Below are 7,079 nucleotides of genomic sequence, written 5' to 3' on the forward strand. Positions count from 1 at the left end.
TGTAAAAGTGGCTTTACAAAATGTACAGAGGGGAACACTTGTTTACTCCAGATCCCGATACAGTACAGCTGGAAGGCATGACTGAAATAAACAGATACTGTAGGGAAGTGATCCTTATTTTTCAAATGAGAAGGATCATGCAAATTGGTGAGGTTAAGGTAGGTATCTGTAATTAAAGGCTAGTCATATTATGAGAAAATCAGGTACAGAAAGGTAGGGGATTTTGGGTGATTGATAGAAAAAAAGAGACTTTACCTGACCTAAAATTGCTTCAGAGGCTTCAGTTAGTAAATGGATGGAGTAGCAAATATTTTGACAGTAGATAAAGTTACAGTGCCTTCAGAAAGTATTCACACACCTTGACTTTTTCCATATTTTCTTGTGTTACATCCTGAATTGAACATAGATTAAATGGAGATGTTTTGTCACTTGCCTATACACAATACCCCATAATGTCAAAGTGGATCAATTTATTTATTTTTATTAATAAACATGTAAAGTTGAAATGTCTTGGGTCATTAAGTATTCAACCCCTTTGTTTTGGCAAGCCTAAAACAGTTCAGGAGTCCACATTTGCTTAGCAAGTCAAATTATAAGTTGCATGGACTCACTCTCTATGCAATAATAGTGTTTCACATACATCTCTGTATCACACACATACAATTATCTGTAAGGTCCCTCAGTCGAGCAGTGAATTTCAAACACAGATTCAACAGCAAAGACCAGGGAGGTTTTCCAATGCCTCGCAAAGAAGGGCACCTATTGGTAGATAAAAAAAAAGACAAATAAACAGACATTGAATATCCCTTTCAGCATGGTAAAGTTATTAATCACACTTTGGAGGGTGTATCAATACACCCAGTCACTATAAAGATACAGGTGTCCGTCCTAACTCAGTTGCCAGAGTGGAAGAGAACCGATCAGGGATTTCCTATTAGACCAATGGTGACTTTAAAACAGTTACAGAGTTTAATGGCTGTGATAGGAGAAAACTGAGGATGGATCAACAACATTGTGAAAAGAAGGTAGGCTGTACATAAAAAATATATTCCAAAACATACATCCTGTTTGCATCAAAGCACTAAAGTAATACTGACAAAATGTTGGAAAAGCAATACATTTTTGCTCCTGAATACAAAGTGTTTTTTATTTGGGGCAAATCCAATTCAACACATTATTGAGAACCACTCTCCATATTTTCAAGCATAGTGGTGGCTGAATCATGTTATGGGTGTGCTTGTAATCATTGGGGAGTTTTTCAAAATGAAAAAACACGTAATTGAGCTAAGCAACGGCAAAATCCTAGAGGAAAACCTGCCTCAGTCTGCTTTCCACCAGACGCTGGAAGATGAATTCACCTTTCAGCAGGCCAATAACCTAAAACACAATGCCACATCTACACAGGAGTTGCTTACCAAGAAGACAGTGAATGTTCCTGAGTGGCCGAGTTACTGTTTTGACTTAAATCTTTGTCTAGCAATGATCAACAAACCAATTTGACAGAGCTAGAATAATTTTTGAAAGAATAATAAGAAAATGTTGCACAATCCAGGTGTGGAAAGCTCTGGAGCGTTGGGCCAGTAACCGAAAGGTTGCTGTATTGAATCCCCGAGCTGACAAGGTAAAAATATGTCGTTTTGCCCCTGAAACATGCAGTTAACCGACTGTTCCCCAGTAGGCCATCATTGAAAATAATAATTTGTTCTTAACAGGCTTGCCTAGTTAAATAAAGGTTAAATTAAAAAAGTATATATAAAAATAGAGTCTTACCTGGAAAGACTCACAGCCGTAATCGCTATCAAATCAAATCAAATTGTATTAGTCACATGCGCAGAATGCAACAAGTGTAGACCTGACAGTGAAATGCTTACTTACGAGCACCTAACCAACAATGCAGTTTAAAAAAAATAAAAAATAAATATGAAGTAACTAAAAAGCAGCAGTAAACTATACACAGGGGGGTACCGGTACAGAGTCAATGGGAGGTCTCTGACCTCCTCCCCATAGGCTGTCTCATCGTTGTCAGTGATCAGACCTACCACTGTTGTGTCATCGGCAAACTTAATGATGCCGTTGGAGTCGTGCCTGGCCGTGCAGTCATGAGTGAACGGGAAGTACAGGAGGGGACTGAGCACGCACCCCTGAGGGGCCCCTGTGTTGAGGATCAGCGTGGCAGATGTGTTGTTACCTAACCTTAACACAACGTCAGGAAGTCCAGGATCAAGTTGCAGATGGAGGTGTTTAGTTCCAAGGTCCTTAGCTTAGTTATGAGCTTTGAGCGCACTATGGTGTTGAACGCTGAGCTGTTGTCGATGAATACCATTCTCACATAGGTGTTCCTTTTGTCCAGGTGGGAAAGGGCAGTGTGGAGTGCAATAGAGATTGCATCATCTGTGGATCTGTTGGGGCAGTATGCAAATTTGAGTGGGGTTTCTGGGATAATGGTGTTGATGTGAGCCATGACCAGCCTTTCAAAGCACTTCATGGCTACAGACTACATGTCGGTAGTCATTTAGGCAGGTTACCTTAGTGTTCTTAGGCACACGGACTATGGTGGTCTGTTTAAAACATGTTGGTATTACAGACTCGGACAGGGAGAGGTCGAAAATGTCATGGAGACCCTTGACAGTTGGTCAGGGCATGCTCGCAGTACACATCCTGGAAATCCGTCTGGCCCTGCAGCCTTGTGAATGTTGACCTGTTTAAAGGTCTTACTCAACACAGCTGCGGAGAGCGTGATCACACAGTCGTCCAGAACAGCTGGTGCTCTCATGCATGTTTCAGTGTTATTTGCCTCGAAGTGAGCATAGAAGTTGTTTAGTTCATCTGGTAGGCTTGTGTCACTGGGCAGCTCTCGGCTGTGCTTCCCTTTGTAGTCTGTAATGGTTTGCAAGCACTGCCACATCCGACGAGCATCAGAGCCGGTTTAGTAGGATTCAATCTTGGTCCTGTATTGATGCTTTGCCTTTTTGATGGTTTGTCAGAGGGCATAGCGGGATTTTTCCCTCTGGTTGCACATTTAACATGCTGATAGAAATTTGGTAAGATCGATTTAAGTTTCAGTGCATTATAGTCCCCGGCCACTAGGAGCGCCGCCTTTGGGTGAGCACTTTCCTGTTTGCTTATGGCAGAATAGAGCTCACTGAGTGCGATATTAGTGCCAGCCTCAGTCTGTGTTGGTATGTAGACAGCTACAAAAAATATAGATGAAAACTCTCTAGGTAGATAGCATGGTCTACAGCATATCATGAGATGTTCTACCTTAGGCGAGCAAAACCTTGAGACTTCCTTTGATATTGTGCACCAGCTGTTATTTACATAAATACATAGTCTACCACCCCTTGTCTTACCAGACGATGCTGTTCTATCCTAACGATACAGCGTATAACCAGCCAGCTGTATCTTGATAATGTCGTAATTCAGCCACGACTCAGTGAAGCATAAGATATTACAGTTTTGAATGTCCCATTGGTAGTTTAATCTTCCGCATAGGTCATCAATTTTATTTTTCTAAGATTGCACATTTGCTAGCAGAATGGAAAGCAGTGGGGGTTTATTCGATTGCCTACGAATTCTCAGAAGGCAGCCCACCCTCCTGCCCCTTTTTCTCCACCTTCTCTTCATGCAAATGACGGGGATCTGACCCTGTTCCCAGGAAAGGAGTATGTCATTCACGTCAGGCTCTTCGGACTCGTTAAAGGAAAAAAAGGATTCTGCCAGTTCATGGTGAATAATCGCAGTTCTGATGTCCAGAAGTTATTTTCTGTCATAAGAGACAGTAGCAGCAACATTATGTACAAAATAAGTTACGAAATAAGTTACAAACAACGCAAAGAAACAAACAAAAACACAATTGGATAGGAACACGTAAAATGTCGGCCTTAACTCCGTAAAGGTGATTCTAACATGTATTGACTTAAGGGGTTGAATACTTACATAATCAAGTTATATTGGTGTTGTATTTTTCATGAGCATTTTTTACAAATGTCAAAAATAAATTGGGGGGTGTAGATCATTGAAAAACAATGACAATGAAATCCATTTGAATCCCACTTTGTAACACAACAAAATGTGGAAAAGGTCATCCAGACCTATAATCCGAGACATATTTCAGGAAGGTGGGGTGGAGTCTGTATGGAGAGATAGGAAGACCAGTGTTTGATGTTTTTGATACCATTCCACTTATTCCGCTCCAACCATTACCGCGAGCCCTTCCTCCCCTATGAAGGTGCCACCAACCTCCTGTGATATCCGGTCCTGGTCGAGGTGAGACAATGAGTCTTTAGGGCCTTTGCTGTATGTAGACAGGTAATTGAAAGGGATTTTTTGTCTCACTAGACCATGGTGGTTCTGAGGGTTTCTGACACCTCCAAACAACTGTCTCCTTTCCACATGTGATACCTTTCCCACTGTGTGTTCATTGGTCTGATAGGATCCAGATGCAGTTAATGAGCCTTTTTCTTTTCCTCAATGACTCCCCAAACCTTGAAAATGCAGAACTCTAGGGGCTCGATTAAATTCATAGCACTGCAGACCATCGCTAGAGCGTGATAGAAAATGTAAAGGCAATGTTTCCGCGTTCTCGGAGACTGCGTTCATGTAAACGCTGCATATGTCGGCTCAATCGAAAATCAATTGAACTCAGAACTTTGGCGATACGGATTGAATTGAGCCCAGATCGATTCAAACTGCCATTCAGTCCATTCAGGTTATGTGTGTAGCTCTATCTGACGAACAGTACATCTCAAATTAAACCATCAGCCTGTCTAGTCTGCTTTTGATGGTTCCATAGGTTACATTTTATTGCAGGTTTATACCTCAAGCATGAATAGCTATATTTTAATTTTCGCAACAGTTCTTTACCCCAAAGTCAGGTGCATGGTCTTCATAGAGAACTAGCTTTAAGAGAGCACCCAGCTAGCAAATGTGGTTCCTTGGAAGTGATGGGAATGTATGTTTTTGGTTTCCCATTGGTTCCGGAAATGAAGCCGTAAGTTTCCTGACCTGAAAAAGCAAAACTTTTTTAAACATTCTGAGAACTGGGAATGTTTGTTTTTTGGTTGCAGGAAGGTTCTGAGGATATTTTACTATGATTCCCTGAATGTTTCCCTGGGAGTTTTTATTAATGTTCTTAGAACGTAAATTGCAGGTTACTTGAAGGTTTTTAAATAACGTTCTGAGAACATGTTTTGATAAGACTTTTAATGACACTGCTAGCTTAGGGTTAGGGTTTTGAACAGATAGGACACATACAAATTAACTTTCCTTGGCATTAATTATTCAAACGCATTTCTTTTTTATTGTGGCACAGCATCAGTGAGATTTCAACCTATGATCTTCAGTAATCTATTCATGGAATTAGTCCACTCTGCCACCAGGATGGAGCTAGTATGCCATGAATTACTCATACAAAGCTGTTAATTTTGATCTATTCAAATTGACCCCATTTCAGGGGAAACAACCACTCATCAAGATCAGGTGTGGCCAATTAGTGGGCGCGGCCAACAGACCTGAACACACATAACAAGAGAGATTCAAGACATTCTTAGAACGTTCTGTGAAATTTACTAATGTTTTATTGTTGTTTACATTGAACGTTTTATTAATGTTCTGAGATCATGACTTTAAATAGAACTATGAGGAAACCTGTAGAAAACGTTACGCTGAAGAACTGAAATTCCCACCAAAGAAACACATGGTTTCTCCGAACGTTATTTTTTATTTCTTTTTTTATATATTTTTTATTTAACCTTTATTTAACTAGGCAAGTTAAGAACAAATTCTTATTTACAATGACGGCTACCTGGGTATCCTGTACCATTCCCAGAACATTGTGGGAAGGTTGTAAGCAAAATAAGAATTGGACAACCAAGCTCTAAGAAACAAATTGTTCTCAGAACATTATGGGCATTCAGTACAACCTGTGTTTCTTTGACATTTCCCGTCCTGATGCTTAGATGGGAGATCACACTGTTAAGTAGGGGTTCTGTGTTGAGTAGACACATGTGAGGACTGAAGCTAAGTGGGTGGATGGTTATGGGTGCAGACCAAGCAACCCCCCCACCCACCACCACCACCACAAACACACAGGTTCTTCCATCTCCCCAACATCTGTGAGGTCACAGACGTTAAAGCTTTGAGGGCACCCTGATATCATATATGGGAGCAGTAGAAGACCCTTTGATGTGTTTTAGGGTTGTCTCCCCCCCATACACCAAACGTATGGGAGAGGCTGCCAACAGGCTGCATATGAGATCTGAGCTTTTCACTCCATCAGGTGAGAGGCCTTTGTGCTTTTTCTCTTGGTATCTTCACTGCTCTGAAGACTGCTGTCGTACCTTTCTCTCTTCATCTCTTTTCCCAGTGCTGTGCATGAGGGTCCCCTGTGGGCTTCCAAGGCTTGGGATAATTTCATTAACCACAACAAAGAAAAAACATCCCCTGTTTTTGTATGTTGGATCCTGCCAGCTGGATAGAATTTCTTTAAACAGTGCAGCGAGAGAGGAAATCTCTATTAAATATCTTGAGCCAGCGGCATGAGTTTGAGGCCATAACGCACTTGGCTATGCCTCTCAGACTTGTTACTTCCCTTCAAGCACAATGCTGTTTCCGAGATCTTGAATGATGACTAAGGTTCCCAAATCCTCACTATGGTTCTTGTGAGCTTCACAGGATTTATTGACCCTTTTCCAAGTCTAATAAAAAACAATATTTCGAGTTACCTCTCACAAAAAAAGAATGTCTCAGACTTCAATTGTTGTTTTTCTCTCACATCTCCAAGGGACAAGGAGGGAAACATTCACACCTGAATGGAACTGAATTTGAGGTCCTCTGCCAGAGCATATTGAAAACAGTGTCATGGTCTGTCATCGCACAGCCCACTGTGAATAACAGGGAGTGACGGGAGAGGCAACATGTTCACACTCCGCTCAACTGTGGTTCTTGTGCCAGCGAACAGCCCTACGGAACAGCCCAACGGATTGCCAAAGCCAAGCTGACTAAGTGCTTCGAACAAGTGAGGGGGGGTGGGGGAATGGAACAGAAATATAATAATACTAACCTGAAACATCTGGTTGCTT

The sequence above is a fragment of the Oncorhynchus clarkii genome, chromosome 4, assembly GCF_045791955.1.
Source record: "Oncorhynchus clarkii lewisi isolate Uvic-CL-2024 chromosome 4, UVic_Ocla_1.0, whole genome shotgun sequence".
NCBI classification, from domain to species: Eukaryota; Metazoa; Chordata; class Actinopteri; order Salmoniformes; family Salmonidae; genus Oncorhynchus; species Oncorhynchus clarkii.